Below are 19210 nucleotides of genomic sequence, written 5' to 3'. Positions count from 1 at the left end.
GGCTAATGGTGAACAGTACAAGAGGAAGAACAGCCTCCTGAGGTCGAGGTGTTCTTGTGTTTGGTGAGTTTGTGTGTGTGAGGATCGAAATCAACTGTTGACTTGTGATGGTGCCGATCCGATGCCCCTCATGGTGGTGGCTAGTTCTACTTATATAGGCCCTAGTCCTCTCCCCAAATATTGAGCAGGAAGGGAGCCAACAACGGCCAATTCGAAAGGGGACAACTAGTACAAGCTATCCTGACAAAAGGTGGTCTTCGCCTGCAAAAGGCTCTGGTCATGACGCCGTCTTGGGCTCCACGGTGACCTCCGTCTTGCTGTCCTTCTGGTCCTGGTCTCGTTGCACCAATATGGAAACCTTTGCTTGATGCATCGGTACTCCGCGCCTACGCTTGCCCCCTTAGCGCCAAAGAGGAAATAAGGACGCTGCGCGCGCTGGCGCCGACCTGGCCTCGATCGTCATGGCTCACGTCACGAGGGGCCTCGTGAGGTTTTCCTTGCCTTGATCTCTCCGCCCCTCGTGAGCCTTCCTGGCAAGGCCGCTCTTGAGGAGGTCTTGCATCATCCGCCCCACGAGGCTTGGCCCCTTGCGAGGGTCTTGAATGCCTTCTCGATGAAGGTGGGTCATACGAACCTGCCAGCCTAGCCACGCCGTGGGCCGCAGGCAGGCTAGTCTGGGGACCCCCGTTCCCAGAACACCGACAGAATCCCTGCTCCAGTAGCTTCATCATCACCGTCATCACACCGTCGTGCTGACGAAGCTCTCCCTCGACACTCTGATGGACCATGAGTTCGTGGGACGTCACCGAGCCGAACGTGTGCAGATCGCGGAGGTGCCGTACTTTCGGTACTAGGATTGGTCGATCGTGAAGACGTACGACTACATCAACCGCGTTGTAATAATGCTTCCACCTATGGTCTATGAGGGTACGTGGACAACACTCTCCCCTCTCGTTGTTATGCATCACCATGGTCTTGCGTGTGTGTAGGATTTTTTTTTGAAATTACTGCGTTCCCCAATAGTGGCATCCGAGCCAGGTTTATGCGTAGATGTTATATGCACGAGTAGAACACAAATGAGTTGTGGTCATTGGTATATACATATTGCTTGCCATCACTAGTTGATTCTTGATTCAACGGTATTGTTGGATGAAGCGGCCCAGACCGACATTACGTGTACGCTTACGCGAGACTGGTTCTACCGACGTGCTTCGCACACACATGGCTGGTGGGTGTCGGTTTCTCCAACTTTAGTTGAATCAGATTCAATGAACAGGGTTCTTTCTGAAGATCAAAAAGCAATCACTATACCGCGTTGTGGTTTTTGATGCGTAGGTAAGAATGGTTCTTGCTCAGCCCGTAGCAGCCACATAAAACTTGTAACAACAAAGTAGAGGACGTCTAACTTGTTTTTGCAGGGCATGTTGTGATGTGATATGGTCAAGACATGATGCTAAATTTTATTTTATGAGATGATCATGTTTTTTAACACAGTTATCGCCAACTAGCAGGAGCCATATTGTTGTCGCTTTATTGTATGAAATGCAATCGCCATGTAATTTATCACTAAGCGGTAGCGATAGTCGTAGAAGCAATAGTTGGCGAGACAACAATGATGCTTTGATGGAGATCAAGGTGTCAAGCTGGTGACGATGGTGATCATGACGGTGCTTTGGAGATGGAGATCAAAGGCACAAGATGATGATGGCCATATCATATCACTTATATTGATTGCATGTGATGTTTATCCTTTATGCTTCTTATTTTGCTTAGTTCGACGGTAGCATTATAAGATGATCTCTCACTAAATTTCAAGGTATAAGTGTTCTCCCTGAGTATGCACCATTGCTACAGTTCGTCGTGCCGAGACACCACATGATGATCAGGTGTGATAAGCTCTACGTTCACATACAATGGGTGCAAGCCAGGTTTGCACACGCAGAATACTCAGGTTAAACTTGACAAGCCTAGCATATGCAGATATGGCCTCGGAACACAGACACCAAAAGGTCGAGCATGAATCATATAGTAGATATGATCAACATAGTGATATTCACCATTGAAAACTACTCCATCTCACGTGATGGCCGGACATGGTTTAGTTGATTTGGATCACATGATCACTTAGATGATTAGAGGGGTGTCTATCTAAGTGGGAGTTCTTAAGTAATTTGATTAATTGAAATTTAATTTATCATGAACTTAGTCCAGATAGTATTTGCATAACTATGTTGTAGATCAATAGCTCGCGATGTAGCTCCTCGTTTATTTTTGATATGTTCCTGGAGAAAAATAAGTTGAAAGATGTTAGTAGCAATGATGTGGACTAGCTCCATGATCTAAGGATTATCCTCAATGCTGCACAGAAGTATTATGTCCTTGATGCACCACTAGGTGACAAAACTGTTGCAAGAGCAGATGCATACGTTATGAACGTTTGATAAGCTCAGTATGATGACTACTTGATAGTTTAGTGCACCATGATTTACGTCTTAGAACCGGGACTTCAAATATGTTTTGAACAACATGGAGCATATGAGATGTTCCAAGAGTTGAAATTGGTATTTCATGCACATGCCCGTGTCGAGAGGTATGAGACCTCTGACAGTACTTTGCCTATGATAACCCACAAGTATAGGGGATCAAAACAGTTTTCGAGGGTAGAGTATTCAACCCAAATTTATTGATTCGACACAAGGGGAGCCAAAGAATATTCTCAAGTATTAGCAGCTGAGTTGTCAATTCAACCACACCTGGAAACTTAATATCTGCAGCAAAGTGTTTAGTAGCAAAGTAATATGATAGTGGTGGTAACGGTAGCAAAAGGTAACAACAGTAAAAGTAATGTTTTTGGTACTTTGTAGTGATGATAGCAATAGCAACGGAAAAGTAAATAAGCGAAGAACAATATATGAAAAGCTCGTAGGCAATGGATCAGTGATAGAGAATTATGCCGGATGCGGTTCATCATGTAACAATCATAACCTAGGGTGACACAGAACTATCTCCAGTTCGTTGATATAATGTAGGCATGTATTCCGAATATAGTCATACATGCTTATGGAAAAGAACTTGCATGACATCTTTTGTCCTACCCTCCCGTGGGAGCGGGGTCCTTACGGAAGCTAAGGGATATTAAGGCCTCCTTTTAATAGAGAACTGGAACAAAGCATTAACACATAGTGAATACATGAACTCCTCAAACTACGGTCATCACCAGTAAGTATCCCGATTATTGTCACTTCGGGGTTAACGGATCATAACACATAATAGGTGACTATAGACTTGCAAGATAGGATCAAGAACACTCATATATTGATGAAAACGTAATAGGTTCAGATCTGAAATCATGGCACTCGGGCCCTAGTGACAAGCATTAAGCATAGCAAAGTCATAGCATCATCAATTGTAGGATCGAAAGTATGTCTAGAGGGGGGGGGTGATTAGACTACTTGACCAAATAAAAACTTAACCTTTTCCCAATTTTAGTTCTTGGCAGATTTTAGCTATTTTAGGACAAGTCAAGCAATCATCACACAATTCAAGCAAGCATGCAAAGAGTATATTGGCAGCGGAAAGTAAAGCATGCAACTTGCAAGAATATAAAGGGAAGGGTTTGGAGAATTCAAACGCTATTGGAGACACGGATGTTTTTCCCGTGGTTCGGATAGGTGGTGCTATCCTACATCCACATTGATGGAGACTTCAACCCACGAAGGGTAACGGTTGCGCGAGTCCACACAGGGCTCCACCCAAGGGCAACGGTTGCGCGAGTCCACGAAGGGTCCACGAAGAAGCAACCACCCACAAAGGGTCCACGAAGAAGCAACCTTGTCTATCCCACCATGGCCATCGCCCACGAAGGACTTGCCTCACTAGCGGTAGATCTTCACGAAGTAGGCGATCTCCTTGCCCTTACAAACTCCTTGGTTCAACTCCACAATCTTGACGGAGGCTCCCAAGTGACACCTAGCCAATCTAGGAGACACCAATCTCCAAGAAGTAACAAATGGTGTGTAGGTAATGAACTCCTTGCTCTTGTGCTTCAAATGATAGTCTCCCCAACACTCAACTCTCTCTCATAGGATTTGGATTTGGTGGAAAGAAGATTTGAGTGGAAAGCAACTTGGGAAGGCTAGAGATCAAGATTCATATGGTAGGAATGGAATGTCTTCGTCTCAACACATGATTAGGTGGTTCTCTCTCAGAACATATGAGTTGGAATGATGTGTGTGTTCTGATGGCTCTCTCACTGAATGAGAAAGAGGTGGAGGGGTATATATAGCCTCCACACAAAATCCAACCGTTACACACAATTTACCAATCTCGGTGGGACCGAATCAGAAAACTCGGTCTGACCGAAATAGTAAACCTAGTGACCGTTAGGAATTTTGGTGGGACTGACATGCAACTCGGTAGGACCGATTCGGTTAGGGTTTGGGCATAACGTAATCTCGGTGAGACCGATTACACAAACTCGGTGAGACCGGATTTGGTAATTAGCTAACCAGAGAGTTGGTCAGGCAAACTCGGTGGGACCGATTTGCTCTTTCGGTGAGACCGAGTGGAACTCGGTGAGACCGAAAAGTTACAAAGGGGAAACACTGAGTTTACATTGCAATCTCGGTGGGACCGATTCGCTCTTTCGGTGGGACCGAAAAGTTACGAAAGGGAAACAGAGAGTTTGCAACCCCATCTCGGTGGGACCGAGATCCTTATCGGTGGAACCGAATTGCTAGGGTTTGGCAGTGGCTAATGACAGGTGAAACTCGGTGGCGCCGGATAGGAAGAATCGGTAGGACCGAGTTTGGCTTAGAGTTTTGGTCATATGTGGATATGGGAAAGTAGTTGAGGGTTTTGGAGCATATCACTAAGCACATGAAGCAAGAGGCTCATTAAGCAACACCTCATCCCTCCTTAATAGTATTGGCTTTTCCTATGGACTCAATGTGATCTTGGATCACTAAAATATAAAATGAAGAGTCTTGAGCTTTTGAGCTTGAGCCAATTCATTGTCCTTAGCATTTTGAGGGTTCCACTTTCACATCCATGCCATGCCAATCATTGAGCTTTCCTGAAATAATTATCTTGGAATAGTATTAGCTCAATGAGCTATATGTTGTTGTGAATTACCAAAACCACCTAGGGATAGTTGCACTTTAAATCTCCCCCTTTTTGGTAATTTATGACAACATATAGATCAAAGCTTCGAGAAATGATAATAAGCATGAAATATATCGTTGCTTTGAGAGGTATGTGATAAGTAAGAGCTCCCCCTAAATTTGTGCATATTTAAAATTTGCTTTGGACTGCAAATGCACAAAGAGTTAGAATCATGGTTTACTCTTCCATGTCACATACATCTTGGTGGAGCGCTCAAAAAATGATAAGATTGAAATACATGCACTCATCACCAAGAATAGTGAATGATCACAAACGATAGATAGAATGATAATATTTAAGCAAGCATCAAGCAAACATTAAGTGTAGCTTATGATCAAACACATGATCATCGATGTCTCACAGGCATAAGGACGTAGTATCTCACACACAAGCAAACAAAGTTCGAAAAGCAAATAAAGCAAGAGAGAAAAGCAACACTCTCTCTCTCGAAGCCTATGATCTATACATCTTCTCCCCCTTTGGCAACAAGTTACCAAAAAGTTCCTAGAAAATGCATAGCACTAGATCGACGCTCAGGCTTGATCTTCAGGTGGTGGTGGAGTCCAGATCACTCCAAGGACGAAGCCTTCGGTAGACGTGGTCGGAGTGGAAGCTGAAGTGGATGCTGGAGCTGGTGGAACTGAGGCTGTGGCTGGTGCAGACGTTGTAGCTCTGGTGTCAGCAACTGGCAGTGCAGACGACCTCGGACCTCGTGGCACCCTCGCAAACGCATGAGTCGTGGTCCTGCCTCTCCTCTCATTCATGTCCTCCTGGAGCTGCTCCACTGCAGGCTGAACTTCTGTTACCTTGATGTCCAAGTCATAGAACCTCTGTTCCATGATCCTCTCTAAACTCGCCTGGTTCTGAGTCAGGGTGGCTATACTCCGCTCAATCCGCAGGGTGGACACAATCAAGTAACTGAGCTACTCTTGTTTGGTCTTCAAGAAATAGTCAGATGCCTCCGCTTGAGTAGGCATCCTGGCAGCTTTCTCCTTCTTCGCCTTCTCCTTCTGAGCTTGTGCATGGGCAGATGATGGTTCATTCTCTGTCATCACAACTTCATTGTTCTCGAAATCTGGACGAATGGGCAGGTGTTCCTTATCCAACAAATATACGCCCGTGCCCATCTTGGAGTTGATGAGCTCCTGAATCTGAGGGGCATATCCACAGCTCCTCTTCTGATCTGCCGCAGTCCTTTTGATTGTTTCCACTATGAGGCTCATGACTTTGAATTTCTGAGGCACGTCAAAGACATGAAGCAAGTTGATCGCGTGACCTCTGATCATCTTGTGATCTCCAGACTTGGGAAGAAGGGTGTGCCTAAGGATCCAGTTGATCGTAGGCAATCCTGATAGCAGATAATGCACTGAGCCAAACTTGAACGTGTCAAGTGCTTCATTCGGAATCTCCTTGTACATGTTGGACATGGAGTTGTGGTCCATCTTTTTCTTGGCATAAATGTCCAAGTCATCTGTTTGCTCCTCTGGGGCATTGATCAGCTTCGCCCATTCCTCAACAGTAGAGTGGTACCTCGTACCCTCAGACATCCATGTAATCCTCCCATCTGGATAAAAGTGAGCTATGGAGTAGAACTGCATGATGAGTTCCTCGTTCCACTTTGTGAGCTTCTGCCCAACAAAGTCCTCTACTCCACACGCCTTGAAGCTGTCCTGAACTCCTGGGTAGTACTCTTCATTATCCTTGATATAGGTCCGGTCGACCCATCTCATGTAACATACGATTGGCTTCTTGTCAAGTAGCACTGTCTCATAGAAATCTTGCTGCTCCTTGGTATGAAATCTGTAGTCCACTGCAGTCCTTCTCCTAGAAGCATATGGATCTGCTTCTCTCCATTTCCTGAGCCCCGAGTCTCTCCTTAGCTTCATATCCTCAGCCACAGGATGAGCATCGTTGTGGTCTGGGATCTTGGGCTTGAGCTTCCGAAGGACACTCTCTTCCTCTTCCTCTGCAACAGTCTCAGGCACTGGGGCCTTGTTCTTCTCAGTGGCTGGGATGCTTCTTGTATTTCTCTTTGGTGCACTTTTAGGCTTAGATGCAGCCTTAGGTGCTTCCTTGGGCTTGGATGCAGCTCCCCCTGACCTTATGGCATCTCTCATAAGTTTGGCTGCCTTGGGCGCTGGTGCAGCTGCCTCTTCTTCCTCCTCCTCTTCTACCATGATGGAGGCCTTCCCAAGCACTCTAGCCACAGTCTTCTTCACTCTCTCTTTCCTTTTCTTGCCCTCAGCTGCAACGGGCTCAATGGGAGCAGGCTTCTAGTTGAGGCTCTAGCCTTTGACATGGGCTGCCTGCCTGCTGGCCTTTTGATTTTTAGGCTTGGCTTTGAGCCTTGAGCTGGCTCAACTCTCTTGGAAGTGGCCTCTTCCTCTGCCACATAGTCCTCATCTTCAGAATCTGAGGTTTTCTTCTTCCTTTGTCTCGTGGCAGCTTTAGGCAGGTTGCTGGGTGTGCTCCTGCTGCCATCATCTGAGGAACTTGAGGGGCTAGTGCCCTCACTCAGCTGCACTTGCTGCTCTGACAAGTTTTGACTGTCACTCTGGTCTGACATGTTGCAAACTGACTGCTGACCCTGTGAATAGATTATAGAGGAGATAGAGTGGATAAGCATCACAAAATGCAGAGATTTTTGCAAAAATAATGATTCAAAAACTTAGTTTTAGTTTCCCACTGAAATCATCTCGGATCTACCGATTTTCAAACTCAGTGATACCGAAGCAGTTTTGGAACCTAAACTAGTGAACTCGGTAGGACCGAGTCACAGTTCGGTGGCACCGATACTGCTAGGGTTTCACTGAGTTCAAAAATCGGTCACACCGATAAGTAATTCTCGGTCAGACCGAGTCTCACTTGTGCAATGGCATAAGCCAAATCGGTGGGACCGAGTTTTTCAACTCGGTGGGTCCAAGATGGTTTCGGCGGAAACCTAAACCTAGAATTTTCGAATCAAACCTAATCTATGAGCGTTTTGACTGGATAGAAGTTTATCAAACGTGGCCAGAAACAATATGATCACAATGTGCTAGGAATCAGATTGAGGAATAGCACAAAGATCAAGTCCATACCCTAGTTCGGCGGGGACTTGCTACGGCGGCAACGGCGGGGCAGAAATCCCGTTGACGGCGACGGAGACCAGTGACTGGAGGCTGCTGGCGACGAGAAGACGATCCGGAGACCTCGGGGGCAGAGCAGGCTATCGCGCGGGCGAAGGGGTTCGGAGAAATTTCCAAATTTTGCCCGTGACTATATATAGCCCGACCCTGTCGGTGTGACCGAGTTGAACAACTCAGTGGCACCGAGATTCATAACTGCGTGCAGTTACTGAAACTCGATGAGACTGAAAGGTTCAAATCGGTTGCACCGAGATCGAAAACCTAGATCAACTAAATGATCTCGGTAGGACCGAAAGTGGAGTATCGGTCAGACCGAGAATCATAAAGAGGTTTTGGAAGTTTAAGTCTATGACGAATCGGGGACTCCCAGCGCTCCTCACACAGAGTGGTTCGAATATGACTTGATCAAATTTTGTGATGCAGCATGAATAGAGTTTGAGACGAGAAAAGCATAGATAGCTAGAGGAGGTTCTTAGGCATTCTTGTCCATCCACTTGGCAAAAAGAAATAAAACCGAACAATCAAAGCAACAAGTGGATGTCCTCGAATGAGTAAAATATGCAATCAGCATGCTCACACAATAAGATGGCAAATGAAATATGTGGCAAGGCATGCACAACCAATTCTAGCATCTATCAAGCAATTTGCGATGACTAGGTCATCTATATATGAGTATATTGACCTAGGAGTCAAGTGAGAACACTTGATCGTAGGTCATACTCATCGTTTAAGCTCAAGTGGGGTTACCACTTTTACATAAAGCATTGTTTTGTTCACATCTTTAGAGTTGCTTTAGCTCAAGTCTTAGAGTAAAGCTCCCCCTAGATGTGATATCCCCCCTAAGAGGGATGAACTAACCTTGGTTTTTGTCGATGATGACTTCATGTAGATATTGAAGATGTGGATGCTCAATGTTGATGTAGATCTCTTGGAGCTATCCATTTGAGTGAATTGCACTTTCAATACCTACATGGGTTAGTCCCACAAGGAACAAACAAGGATATCCATAGACATAGAGTGATGCACACAAAAGATGATGTCCAGGAAAACTTTTAGATTACCTTGTCCCTTGTCTTACCAACAAGAGGGTTTGTGACTCCTTGAACTAGTGCAAGATGTGGAAGTTGATTGCACTTGTTCTTGCCAAAATGATAAGAGTGAAGTATGTTGGCGGAGTCACCCTCAAGAACTCTCTAGTTCTTCTTCTTTTGGATCCACATCATCTTGATGGGAATCCTTGGAGTTGTAGTCGTACTTGATGAAGTGGAACTTGAAGAAGTCTTGGGAATCCACTTGACTAAGGTCTTAGGAGCTTCTTCAAATGCATCAATTTCCTCTTGAAGCTTGTCCTTGCCTTTTTGCTCGTAGTCTTGTGGTGGAAGATCATCTTGAGCTTGTGTTCCCTTGAAAGAAGTATAATTCTCTTGTTGAGGGACAAACTTTGTCTTGGGGTATTGATCTTCTTCCCATTCAACTCCATTGGCATTGAACTTTCGTTCAAAACCAACACCTTGATTCTTCCGGTGCATTCCTTGCTTGCGCACAATTTCCTCGAATTGCTTACTCCCGGCAAGGCTTTTGTACACTCCTTTCTCTATAATTCCCTTCAATAAGCTATTTTCTTGCTCAAGTGTAACTTGGCTAAGAGAATCATTAGTGGAATCAAGAGAACTACTAGAAGCAACAATATTGAATTTAGCATGATCATTGTTACAACTAGAGGAAGAATCTTTCTTGTTAGACTTGACTTGAGGCATGTAAGTGGATAAGAGTAAACGCTTGGCAATGTAAGAAGAACTTTTCTTGCGGAGATCATCATTGATTGCCTTTAAGAACTCATGCTCTTGCTCAAGATTGAGCTTTTCAAAGCATAGTTTCTCATGAGCTCTTAAAAGTTCTCGATGATCTTCGAAGATAGTGTCATGAGCCAACTTAAGAGTTTTTAGTTCTTTAGTTAGAGCCTCAATCTTCTCCTTATCATTGTCATTCGTTTTATCTTGATTAGCATGATTAATTGGTCTTTCATCATAGTATTCGTCACTAGAGTTGTCACCAAGCAAATCATCACCTAACAAGTCATCTTCATCACTATTGAAATCAACATACTCGGGGTGTGTTACCTTAGGACCTTTGGCCATGAAGCATCTTCCAATTCCTTCATTTGGTGAGTCAAATATGTCGTAGGAGTTGGTTGACACAAGTGCTAGACCGGCAACACCTTCATCTTGAGTATCTTCAGAGTCGGAGTGATAACTTCTCTCAGAGTGGCTGTCGGAGTCGGAGCCGGAAACCCATTCACCAACATGAGCTTGATGTCTTCGTCTTGTGTAGCTCCTTGATGATTTTTCCTTCCTTTCCGAATCCTTGCTTCTCCGTGAGTATCTTCGTTCATAACGATCATCTCTACTCCTTCTCTCTCTTGGTGGTGATCCTTTGCTTCTTCTTTTTGGAGAATCTTCTCTTCTCTTGTAGGGAGCCGTACACTCATTGGAGTAGTGTCTGGGTCTTCCACAATTGTAACAGTTTCGCTCTCGACTAGAAGATCTTTTGTCATTGTAGGACCTTGACTTGGAGCTTCTATCTTTGCTTCTACTCTTGTAGAACTTGTTGAAGTTCTTCACCATTAAGCTCAATTCTTCATTGAAGTCTTGTTTATCACTTGATGATGTAGGGGCTTCACATGAGGCTTTATAGGCACCACTTGATTTGTTGTGAAGTTCCTCTTTATCTTTAAGTGACATCTCATGAGCAACAATTCTTCCAATCACTTCCGTTGGCTTGAGATCTTTGTAATTGGGCATCATTTGGATCAATGTGCAGACGGTATCATATTTTCCATCCAAGGCTCTTAGGATCTTCTTGATGATGAATCTATCGGTCATCTCTTCACTTCCTAAGCCGGCAATCTCATTTGTGATGAGAGCAAGCCTAGAGTACATTTCAGCGACACCTTCACCATCCTTCATCCTGAACTTGTCAAGTTGGCTTTGAAGCACATCCAACTTGGATTCCTTGACGGAGTCGGTACCTTCGTGCATATCAATCAAAGTGTCCCAAATTTCCTTTGCATTCTCAAGGCGGCTGATTTTGTTGAATTCTTCGGGGCACAATCCTTTGAAGGGAATATCACAAGCTTGAGCATTGTATTGCAACATCTTCAACTCATCCGCGGTAGCTTCACGGTTTGGTTCTCTCCCATCAAAGAAGTCACCTTGCAAACCAACACACACAATAGCCCAAACAGCGGGGTTATGTCCAAGAATATGCATTTTCATTTTATGCTTCCAGCTAGCAAAATTAGTACCATCAAAGTAAGGACCTCTACGGTGATAATTTCCCTCGCTAGACGCCATACTCTCCTAGGTTGTGAAACCAAGGCTATGACCACCAAAAGCTATGGAGATCAAGCAAATGGAGACCAAAGCTCTGATACCACTTGTAGGATCGAAAGTATGTCTAGAGGGGGGGGTGATTAGACTACTTGACCAAATAAAAACTTAACCTTTTCCCAATTTTAGTTCTTGGCAGATTTTAGCTATTTTAGGACAAGTCAAGCAATCATCACACAATTCAAGCAAGCATGCAAAGAGTATATTGGCAGCGGAAAGTAAAGCATGCAACTTGCAAGAATATAAAGGGAAGGGTTTGGAGAATTCAAACGCTATTGGAGACACGGATGTTTTTCCCGTGGTTCGGATAGGTGGTGCTATCCTACATCCACGTTGATGGAGACTTCAACCCACGAAGGGTAACGCTTGCGCGAGTCCACACAGGGCTCCACCCAAGGGCAACGGTTGCGCGAGTCCACGGAGGGCTCCACCCACGAAGGGTCCACGAAGAAGCAACTACCCACAAAGCGTCCACGAAGAAGCAACCTTGTCTATGCCACCATGGCCATCGCCCACGAAGGACTTGCCTCACTAGCGGTAGATCTTCACGAAGTAGGCGATCTCCTTGCCCTTACAAACTCCTTGGTTCAACTCCACAATCTTGACGGAGGCTCCCAAGTGACACCTAGCCAATCTAGGAGACACCACTCTCCAAGAAGTAACAAATGGTGTGTAGGTAATGAACTCCTTGCTCTTGTGCTTCAAATGATAGTCTCCCCAACACTCAACTCTCTCTCATAGGATTTGGATTTGGTGGAAAGAAGATTTGAGTGGAAAGCAACTTGGGAAGGCTAGAGATCAAGATTCATATGGTAGGAATGGAATGTCTTGGTCTCAACACATGAGTAGGTGGTTCTCTCTCAGAACATATGAGTTGGAATGATGTGTGTGTTCTGATGGCTCTCTCACTGAATGAGAAAGAGGTGGAGGGGTATATATAGCCTCCACACAAAATCCAACCGTTACACACAATTTACCAATCTCGGTGGGACCGAATCAGAAAACTCGGTCTGACCGAAATAGTAAACCTAGTGACCGTTAGGAATTTCGGTGGGACTGACATGCAACTCGGTAGGACCGATTCGGTTAGGGTTTGGGCATAACGTAATCTCAGTGAGACCGATTACACAAACTCGGTGAGACCGAATTTGGTAATTAGCTAACCAGAGAGTTGGTCAGGAAAACTCGGTGGGACCGATTTGCTCTTTCGGTGAGACCAAGTGGAACTCGGTGAGACCGAAAAGTTACAAAGGGGAAACACTGAGTTTACATTGCAATCTCGGTGGGACCGATTCGCTCTTTCGGTGGGACCGAAAAGTTACGAAAGGGAAACAGAGAGTTTGCAACCCCTTCTCGGTGGGACCGAGATCCTTATCGGTGGAACCGAATTTCTAGGGTTTGGCAGTGGCTAATGACAAGTGAAACTCGGTGGCGCCGGATAGGAAGAATCGGTAGGACCGAGTTTGGCTTAGAGTTTTGGTCATATGTGGATATGGGAAAGTAGTTGAGGGTTTTGGAGCATATCACTAAGCACATGAAGCAAGAGGCTCATTAAGCAACACCTCATCCCTCCTTAATAGTATTGTCTTTTCCTATGGACTCAATGTGATCTTGGATCACTAAAATATAAAATGAAGAGTCTTGAGCTTTTGAGCTTGAGCCAATCCATTGTCCTTAGCATTTTTAGGGTTCCACTTTCACATCCATGCCATGCCAATCATTGAGCTTTCCTAAAATAATTATCTTGGAATAGTATTAGCTCAATGAGCTATATGTTGTTATGAATTACCAAAACCACCTAGGGATAGTTGCACTTTCATCAATCTCAGAACATAGTGGACACTAGGGATCAAACCCTAACAAAACTAACTCGATTACATGATAGATCCCATCCAACCCATCACCGTCCAGCAAGCCTATGAGGGAATTACTCACGCACGGCGGTGAGCATCATGAAATTGGTGATGGAGGATGGTTGATGATGACGATGGCGACGAATTCCGCTCTCCGGAGCCCCGAACAGACTCCAGCTCAGCCCCCCGAGAGGTTTTAGGGCTTGGCGGCGGCTCCGTATCATAAAACGTGATGAATTCTTCTCTCTGATTTGTTTCTCCCTGAAACACAATATATGGAGTTGGAGTCGGAGAGGCAACAGGGGGGCCACGAGGTAGGGGGCGCGCCCTAGGGGGCAGGCGCGCCCCCACTCTCGTGGAGAGGTGGTGGGCCCCCTGGCCTTCATCTTTTGCAGGTATTTTTCATATTTTCTGAAAAGTCGCTCCGTGAAGTTTCAGGTCATCCTGAGAACGTTTGCTCCTGCACATAAATAACACCATGGTAATTCTACTGAAAACAGCGTCAGTCCGGGTTAGTTCCATTCCAGTCATGCAAGTTAGAGTCCAAAACAAGGGCAAAAGTGATTGGAAACGTAGATACGTTGGAGACGTATCAACTCCCCCAAGCTTAAACCTTTGCTTGTCCTCAAGCATTTCAGTTGACAAACCGAAAGTGATAAAGAAAAACATTTACAAACTCTATTTGCTCTTGTTGTTGTAAATATGTAAAGCCAGCATTCAAGTTTTCAGCAAAGATTATAACTAACCACATTTGCAGTAACGCATAGGTCTCAAGTTTACTCATATCAATAACATAATCAACTAGCGAGCCATAATAATAAATCTCGGATGACAACACTTTCTCAAAACAATCATAATATGATATAACAAGATGGTATCTCGCTAGCCCTTTCCGAGACCGCAAAACATAAATGCAGAGCACCTTTAAAGACCAAGGACTGACTAGGCATTGTAATTCATGGTAAAAGAGATCCAGTCAAGTCATACTCAATGTAAACTAACACTAATGAATGCAAATGACAGCGGTGCTCTCCAACTGGTGCTTTTTAATAAGAGGATGACGACTCAGCATAAAAGTAAATAGATAGGCCCTTCGCAGAGGGAAGCAGGGATTTGTAGAGGTGCCAGAGCTCGGTTTTGAAACAGAGGTGAATAATATTTTGAGCGATATACTTTCATTGTCAACATACAACCAAGAGATGGCGATATCTTCCATGCTACACACATTATAGGCGGTTCCCAAACAGAATGGTAAAGTTTATACCCCCCTTCCACCAACAAGCATCAATCCATGGCTTGCTCGAAACAACGAGTGCCTTTAACTAACATGAGTCCCAGGGGGAGTTTTGTTTGCAATTATTTTGATTTAGTTTGCATAAAGCATGGGATTGGGCATCCCGGTGACCAGCCATTTATCTCGTAAGTGAGGAGCGGAGTCCACTCCTCTTGAGAATAACCTGCCTAACATGGAAGATACAGACAACCCTAGTTGATACATGAGCTATTCGAGCATACAAAACAGGATATTTATTTGAAGGTTTAGAGTTTGGCACATACAAATTTACTTGAAATGGCAGGTGGATACCGTATATAGGTAGGTATAGTGGACTCATGTGGAATAACTTTGGGGTTTAAAGAGTTTGGATGCACAAGCAGTATTCCCGCTTAGTACAGGTGAAGGCTAGCAAAAGACTGGGAAGCGACCAGCTAGAGAGCGACAACAGTCATGAACATGCATTAAAATTAATCAACACCGAATGCAAGCATGAGTAGGATATAATCCACCATGAACATAAATATCGTGAAGGCTATGTTGATTTTGTTTCAACTACATGCGTGAACATGCGCCAAGTCAAGTCACTTAAATCATTCAGAGGAGGATACCACCCTATCATACCACATCATAACTATCTCAATAGCATGTTGGCACGCAAGGTAAACCATTATAACTCATAGCTAATCAAGCATGGCACAAGAAACTATGATCTCTAGTTGTCATTGCAAACATGTTTATTCATAATAGGCTGAATCAGGAACGATGAACTAATCATATTTACAAAAACAAAAGAGGTCGAGTTCATACCAGCTTTTCTCATCTCAGCCAGTCCATCATATATCATCATAATTGCCTTTCACTTGCACGATCGAATGATGTGAATAATAATAATAGTGCATGTGCATTGGACTAAGCTGGAATCTGCAAGCATTCAATAAACAGGAGAAGACAAGGCAATATGGGCTCTTTTGTCAGATAAACAATAATGCACATAAGAGCCACTTCAACAATTTAATTATGGTCTTCTCCTATCGACCCCCAAAGAAAAGAAGAGAAATAAAACTATTTAGAAGGGAGAGCTCCCAACAAGTAAAAGAAGAACATGAAATCTTTTTGGGTTTTCTTTTTAATTACTACTACAAGCATGGAAATTAAACTGATTAAAAGCTACAATTAATTTTTTTTGGTTTTTTCTTAAGGTTTATTAAACACACAAGAAGAAAGCATAAAAAGGAAAATAAAATAGTGTGGATGATACAATGAAAAAGTATGAGCACCGACATCTAGCAATGAGTGTGTGAGCATAAATGTAATGTCGGTGGGAAATACGTACTCCCCCAAGCTTAGGCTTTTGGCCTAAGTTGGTCTATGGCCACGGCTGGCCTGGCGGATATCCATAATAATAGTTGGGGTCGTAGTGAGAAGAAGAAGAGGAAGACTTCGATTGCCACTGGCTGACAATCATCTCCGGATCCCACTGGTAATTAGACTGTCGTGAAGGATCAACTTGTGGTTCTGGCTCTGGCTCCTCAGCTAGTGCAGGGTTCCGGTAGGCGTGAATAGCCTTCAACGAAACAAGGTACATGCCTGAAGATAAATCAAACAAAGAAGGAGAAGGCAGGGTAATAGTCTCAGGATGATGTTTGTTAAAGAACAATTGATATTTAAGCTCTCCTTCCCTATTCTTAACAATAAAATCATGTGCCACCATACTTTTATAATCTAGATAAACACGAGGCAACACTTTTTCTTCCTTCTCATAATGCCTAACAGGTATGTTAAAATGTGCAGCTAGGCGTGAAGCATAGATGCCTCCAAAGATGGGGCCCTTTGTACGGTTCAGCTTAACCGTTTGGCAATAATGCCGCCCATTCTAACAGAGTTATCACCATATAAACCGTGGAGCAAAATAATAATATCAGGGATACTAAGGTTTCCACAGTTTCCGCGACCAATTAAGCAACGACTAGCAAATAATGCAAAATAATGTAAAACAGGAAAATGCATGCTAGTGATTCGTGCATCGAAAACCTTCCTTGTTTCCCCTACAGTGATAGTATCAATAAACCCCTCCACATCATCGAGATGTGGCTCTTCTGTCTTGCCCTCAAATGGGACTAAACAAACCCGACAAAAATCATAAAGTGGCATCTCCTTATGCTCATCATATAAATAAAAATCCACCGTAGGTGGTGAGCTCCTAGAATGGAAATGAAAGTTTTACACAAAGATATTTGTGAGTAAGAGATACTGATCGCATTGGTCATGGAGGAAAGTGGTAAGGCCTGCATTCTTAGCCAATTCATGAAAATCTTCATAAATCCCGTCTGCTCTCAAGAAATCCTCGGAAGGCCATTCACACGCCCGAACCTCCGTGGTGCGAGGCAGATTATACTTAGGCTTCGGTGCCCTTTCCTTCGAGCTTTGGCTCGATGAGCCCCTCAAAAGTTTCCTCATCATTTTCTGAAAAATTCTGAAATTTTTAGTAACTACAAAATAAAGGTAAACCAAACTCAATAATATTGGTAGCAACTACTCCTACAAGTGCCTAGGGCCTATATCATGCATCAAAACTACTTGGAACCATATAAATTTGACATGCAAGCTCAAGAACAGGGTCACCTAAGCAGCAAAAATTTGCAATGATTAAAGCACTATAACAAAAACTAATTGGACCAATGGAGGAGTCACATACCAAGGAACAATCTCCCAAGCAGTTTTGTGAGAGGTGCTTTGAGCAAGGAGATCGAAAATGGCAGCAAAGTGAGCTAGAACTCGTGCTTGAGCTGGATATTCATGTTTGTGGGAGGAAGATGAAGTGTGTGGGTGTAGGAATAAGTGGAGGAGGGCCACCGTGGGCCTACGAGGCAGGGGGCGCGCCCTCCACCCTCGTGGGTAGGTGGTTGACCCCCCTGTTGTGTTCTCAGTGCCAAATATTCTCAAATATTCTGGAAAAAAATCATATTTAAATTTCAGGGAATTTGGAGAACTTTTATTTTCGAGGTATTTTTATATTGCACGGATAATCAGATAACAGGCAGAAAAATATTTATTTTTATTTTATTTAATATAAATAACAGAAAGTAAAAATGGGATACAGAAGGTTGTGCCTTCTAGTTTCATCCATCTCATGATCATCAAAAGGAATCCACTAACAAGGTTGATCAAGTCTTGTTAACGAACTCATTCCGAATAACATGGAACCGGAGAAATTTCGAATAGCACTATGTTACATCAACGGGGATATGCACATCCCCAATAATAAGAATATCATATTTCTTGTTGGCAGTAGGAAGAGGAAATTCAAAACCTCCAAATATAATCGATGGCATTTTTCCAATAGAGTTGATACTATGAACTTGAGGTTGTTTCCTCGGAAAGTGCACCGTATGCTCATTACCATTAACATGAAAAGTGACATTGCCTTTAGTGCAATCAATAACAGCCCCTGCAGTATTGAAAAAGGGTCTTCCAAGAATAATAGACATACTATCGTCCTCGGGAATATCAAGAATAACAAAGTCCGTTAAAATAGTAACGTTTGCAACTACAACAGGCACATCCTCACAAATACCGACAGGTATAGTAGTTGATTTATCAGCCATTTGCAAAGATATTTCAGTAGGTGTCAACTTATTCAAATCGAGTCTACGATATAAGGAGAGAGGCATAACACTAACACTGGCTCCAAGGTCACATAAAGCAGTTTTAACATAGTTTGTTTTAATGGAGCATGGTATAGTGGGTACTCCTGGATCTCCAAGTTTCTTTGGTATTCCACCCTTAAAAGTATAATTAGCAAGCATGGTGGAAATTTCAGCTTCCGGTATCTTTCTTTTATTTGTAATAATATCTTTCATGTACTTAGCATAAGGATTGGTTTTGAGCATATCAGTTAATCGCATACGCAAAAAGATAGGTCTAATCATTTCAACAAAGTGCTCAAAATCCTCATCATCCTTTTTCTTTGATGGTTTGGGAGGAAAAGGCATGGGTTTCTAAACCCAAGGCTCTCTTTCTTTACCATGTTTCCTAGCAACAAAGTCTTTCTTATCATAACGTTGATTCTTTGATTATGGGTTATCAAGATCAACAGCAGGTTCAATTTCTATGTCTTTACCATTACTAGGTTGAGCATCATCATGAACATTATTACTAACATTATCACTAGTTTCAGGTTCATTACCAGATTGAGTTTCAGCATCAGAAATAGAAATATCATTTGGATTCTCAGGTGTTTCAACAATAGGATCACTAGAAGCATGTAAAGTCCTATCATTTTTCGTTTTCTTCTTTTTAGAAGAACTAGGTACGTCTATATTATTTCTCTGAGAATCTTGCTCAATTCTCTTAGGGTGGCCTTCAGGATACAATGGTTCCTGAGTCATTCTACCAGTTCTA

Source organism: Triticum urartu, chromosome 5A (assembly GCF_056163025.1).
Source record: "Triticum urartu cultivar PI428250 chromosome 5A, HENAU_Tu73, whole genome shotgun sequence".
Classification (NCBI taxonomy): domain Eukaryota; kingdom Viridiplantae; phylum Streptophyta; class Magnoliopsida; order Poales; family Poaceae; genus Triticum; species Triticum urartu.
The sequence above is the reverse complement of the archived record's forward strand: the minus strand, read 5'-3'. Positions refer to the sequence as shown.